Here is a 5105-nt window from a genome sequence, read left to right on the forward strand (position 1 = left end):
TGGTGCTGGGAACCACTGCAGGGGTTCAGTAGAACTGCTTTGTGTGACGTGAACTGATCTATAGACAACCTTGTCCCCACTGTAGAGCAGGGAGAGTGGAGGCAGTAGGACCAGCTGAGAGAGTCACAGCTGTCCTCATAGGCGGCTAGGAGAGTCTAGCTTGGGTCGTTATCCTTATTTCCCCAGGTCAGGGTGAGTGTGGCTCCGGGGAAGTGACCGGCTGGGCTGAGATACAGGGTGAGAGATGATTCTTGGACAGTCCAGTCTTAATATGGAGACCGGCCCCTCCTCCAAGCTCCTAAACTCAACTAAGGATAAGGACGTAGCCCTGGTCCTTAGAATGCAGGGCTGCAGTTCATAGGAAGGGAGGACAGCAGTGACAGGGAAGACGACGGGAACAGTGCTCGCTCTGAAAGCAAGTGGGATGCTTGGCCCCTCCTGCACAGCCGGGAGTCTCCTCCTGACGGCCCTCCTGGGGTCTGGACAGGGTCCTTCTGGGGAGGGGCGGCCTCAAGGCCATCCTCTTGTAATTTGCTAAGATGCAGAGCCGAGAGGGATGCTGTTTTTGAAGTGGTGATGATTAATTTTGCGTCCACCTGACTGGGCCATGGGTGCCGAGATATTTACTCGGACGTTATTGTGGGTGTGTCTGCAAGTGTTTCTGGATGAGGTGGACATTGGTCAGTGGGCTGAATAGAGCAGATGGCCCTCCCCGGTGTGCGGGCCTCGTCCAGCCCAGGGAGAGCCTGGGTAGAACCAAAAGGAGGCAGAGGGGAGAATCTGTCCTCTCCGCCTGACTGCACCGTCTGGGCCATTGCTTTCCTCCTTTCTCTGGGCTCAGGCTTGGACTGGAACTTACACCAGCGGCCCTCCTGGTTCTTAGACCTTTGGATTTGGGCTGGAACTTGTACCAGTGGGTCTCCTGGGTCACCAGCTTGCCAACGGCAGAACTTGGACTTCTCAACCTCCATAATCACTTAGTCAATTCCGTATAGTAAGTAAGTCTCTGTAGGTATTTACATCTCCTGTTGGTTCTGTTCCTCTGGAGAACCCAGACTAATACAGAAGTGTTAATTTCCTGTTTAAAATTTCTAACGACTTTACTATTTTTATATAAATAATAACACACATTATAAAAACAATCAAGTAACATAGATGAGAACAGAAATAAGAGCCAAAAACATTGCTTAATATCCTAAAATATTATTCTAAGGCTAAGAAAAATATTATGAAACATTCAATAAGAGAATAGAATTCTTATATTTTTAACTCTGCATTTTAATTTTAGATATCATCAGCTTCTGGCTATGAAAGATGAGAGGATTAGTTAGCACTTTTACAATTCTTGCCAAGTTCCCTCCTTTCCCCTCTGATTTTTGTGTTTATAATGTTATTGCTTTAACATTGTTAAGGTTTCTACCATTTGCAGAATTTCCACAGTTGTTTAATATTATATTAAGAGACGTGATAAGATCAGCAATATAAATAAGTAGGCTTTTATGAGCTTTTTAAAAATTGTGAAGAAGGAATTTCATCTTCATTTTCAAAGAAATTGTTTTTTGTTTGTATTTTACTTTTTTAAAAAAAATTATTTATTTATTTATTTGGCTGTGCCGGGTCTTTAGTTGCGGCATGCAGGATCTAGTTCCCTGACCAAGGATCAAACCTGGGCCCCCTGCATTGAGAGTGCAGAGTCTTAACCACTGGACCACCAGGGAAGTCCCTGTATTTTACTTTTAATTTGAAAGAGTTTACTTCTTATGACTGAGTTTCAGGGGCAAGATACACCTATCCGCTAATAAACTTCATTTCATATTTGATTTGTGAATATAGGTCTCTATTATCTGATTATTATTATATTATATATAGTTATATATATATATATGTTTCCTTTGAAATCCTTTCCTATGTGTTTCATATGTTTTCCTCAGATGATTTTGTAGGATCACTAACTTTTCCATTTTACTCTGATCATTTCTTGGAGTGCAGGTTGCCCATAGTATCCTAAGTACATCCACTCAAATTTTGGAGCCTTTCTAGCTAATGCGGGAGAAATAACATAAGCAAATGCTAACTTTGGCCATAATTGACCCGTAAGAAAGCTGCTGTTTTTACTGGGCGTTATCAAAGGTCACAGATGGAACTTTACCTGTTAATTTTAACAAAAATACTAAAATCTGTGATAAACTACTTGTTAAGGACGTAATACAATTTAAGCAGATTATTTCTAAATCTCATGACAACCTTGCAGTCTAGGTCTTGTTGTGCCAGTTAGGAAAGTGTCCAGCTGCATGTGACGCCCCGGTGACAGCGGCGTAAAGAAACCAGGTGGCCTTTCTCACAGAGGAAGACAGAGGTGGGTGCTTCGTGGGCTACACCTGCTGGCCCATGTCCTCCTGGGGCCAGGGTTTTCCCGTCTTTACGTTTTCTTTATTCTCACACTTGTGGCCTCCTGGTCTCCTCAGCCATCTTGGCCGTGTTCTAGGTGTCAGTACGTTATCTATGGCTTTTTATTAAGACTAAATGATTCAGACAAGCAATCGGAGGTTCAGAGAGATGAAATACCTTTCTCCGAATCACAGAGCTAGAAGGTCGTAGGGCTCACCGTTGATACCAGATTTGTCGGATGTCACCTCCCTGACCCCGAGGAGCACGTGGGGGGCTTGGGGCTCCAATTCCACGTGAAGAGCAGAGGCTGGAGGATGCTTGGGAAGGACCTCAAGGCTCACCCAGGCCCGGCGGGCATTTTTCCTCTTCTGCCGTCTCTTTAATCTTCTCACGTGCTCTTGGGTTATTTAAGGCTGGGAGGAGTTAGTGAAAAGTAGAGACTCTTCTGTGGTTGAGATTTGCTTGGAGAGGATGACCAGCCTGTGGGGTGGAGTGGGGGGTTGGAGGGGGCGGCCCGGTGGACCATGCACCCCAGGACTCTGGGGTTCTCCGAGGGCAGCATCGCAGATCTGGGGGGAGGGGCGTGGTCACAGTCTTTCTCAGGGGAGAGTCGGAGCTCTGTGTCCTGACACTCAGCTGTGCTGCGAGTCGGGGTGTGGCCTGGAGTCGGGGTGGCTGTGATCACAGCGCGCATCTCCTGCTCCCTGGGTGCCCGGCCTGCGCGGAGCAGCCGCATGCCCCGTCTCACCTTGCCTGTGCCATGCGGTGCATTCGTCAGGGTCCTCCCGAGAAGCGGAACCAGAGGCGTGTGCTTCTGTGTGCCCTGTGTGTCTGGAGAGGAGATTTACTGTAAGGAACTGGCTGACAACACGGAGGCCGAGAAGCCTCACGATTGGCTGCCCTCGAGCCGCAGACCCAGGAGCGCCGATGCTGTAGATCCTAACCCGGGGTCGGGGGAGGGCCAGTCTCAGCTCAAGCAGTCAGACAGACAGAGAATTCAACCTTCTTCCAACTCTGTGTTCGATTCGTGCCCTCAACGGGCTGCATGTCGCCACCCACGTTGGTGAGGGCGGATCTTTACTCAGTCTGCAGAGTCAAATGCTAATGTTTTCCAGAAACACCCTCGCAGAATATCCCAAAATAATGTTAAACCAGATATCTGGGCTCCCTGTGGCCCAATCAAGTTGGCAAAAAATTAACCATCATACATGGATTCGGCCTCTGGTTACATTGCTAGCGGGTTATTTTCAGCCCTGATCCGTCAGTCACCATTCACATTATAGCACATTTTAAACTCAATTTTCCCATTAAAAAAACGGATACAAATAATTATTTAAAGTCCTTTAAAATTACTCTATTTTTGAACGTTTCCAGCATACAGATTCTCAGGACATTAACCTTCTGCTGTCAATTACGTCTACACAAGAAACACAAAGCAAGATGACAAGAAAACGTAAAAGTAAGCCAGCATGGGGTAGACCTGAGGACACTGCACGCTCCCAGGCTGAAAGGGACCAGGCAGGTGCGGATTTTTTGGAGAAGGCACTGGCAATCCACACGGGCTCCTTGGCTCCATCTGACTGGTGCCATAAGGAAAGGACAGTGCCAGGTGTTCTAATTTTTCAAGACACAGAAACATTTTCTTTTTGTTCGAATAACTATTTTTTAAAATGTTGGGTCCCTTAAAAAATGCCATGTGGTTTTAGAAACCACCTCTGTGCGTGGGACACAGCTCAAGGGCTCCGGCTGGACACCTCTGTTCTAGGGCAGAAAGGATGGAATTCAGGTCTCTAGAGTGTTGGGCTTCACTTAATTTCATGCTTATTTTTGTGCCTTAGGCAAGTGACTCTACCTCTGTGATTTCAGTTTTCTCAGATAGAAGATGAAGCTACTTATTGCATTAGACTGAATATCTTCACTATTCCATCCTGTTCCGAGGCTACTAAAACCCAGCACGTCCCGAACTGAACCCACCACTTCTGCTCAAACCCACTTGTCTTTCTGTCTCCTCCTCCTTGAAGAATCCCACCCCCGGCCACTCGGGCACCGAGGCCGTCCTCAACGCCAGCATCATCTAAGTGCAGAATATTATCTTCCTTCACTTCCAAAATAAACCAGGAGTCTTGTTAATTCCAGATTCTCGAAATCTCTTGAATCCACCCTTTTCTCTCTAAATCCACTGACATTCCTTCAATTAAAGGCTTCGTTATTTATTTATGGGTTATTTATACTGCCTTCCAATCAGCATCCTCGCCTCTGCTTTCCAGCCCATCCATCATCCTGTTGCCAGAGTGATCCTTCCAACTTACACATTGGACCAAACCATTTCAAAATTCTGATCACAGAATTCTTCTCGAGGCAAAGTTGTATTCTTAGCACCTAACATAGTTATTCGTGATGTTCAAGGACATACGACGGATGAGTGAATAAATGAATAAAATAATTCTTTGCTAAATCTCATATTTTATGTACAAAAAATATAACCCGCCTCTGGACATTGATTCAGTTGTTGGCTCAAGACGTTGATGGCATTTAGGGTTGGATCAGAGAATATTTTGAATTTCTTATTACATTTTTTTTTAAGCTAAGCATTCAGGCCAAATTTGTGTGGCTAAATGTTCAACCCTTGAAAAATAAAAGTTTTGTCACTGTGCACAATTAAGTTAAAAAGTAAATGAATATATATATATATTCATGGTATAATCTATATTTTGACC

The 5105-nt window shown here is 45.3% G+C and overlaps 1 non-coding gene across 1 annotated transcript; it reads right to left on the reverse strand.

Annotated features, from left to right (window-relative positions):
- Positions 1-1645: 1645 nt before the first annotated feature.
- TRNAE-CUC lies at positions 1646-1718 on the reverse strand. The gene has a single exon. It is a non-coding gene; the product is annotated as a tRNA-Glu (tRNA).
- Between the last annotated feature and the right edge of the window lie 3387 nt (positions 1719-5105).

Source organism: Balaenoptera musculus, chromosome 13 (genome assembly GCF_009873245.2).
Source record: "Balaenoptera musculus isolate JJ_BM4_2016_0621 chromosome 13, mBalMus1.pri.v3, whole genome shotgun sequence".
Lineage (NCBI taxonomy): Eukaryota > Metazoa > Chordata > Mammalia > Artiodactyla > Balaenopteridae > Balaenoptera > Balaenoptera musculus.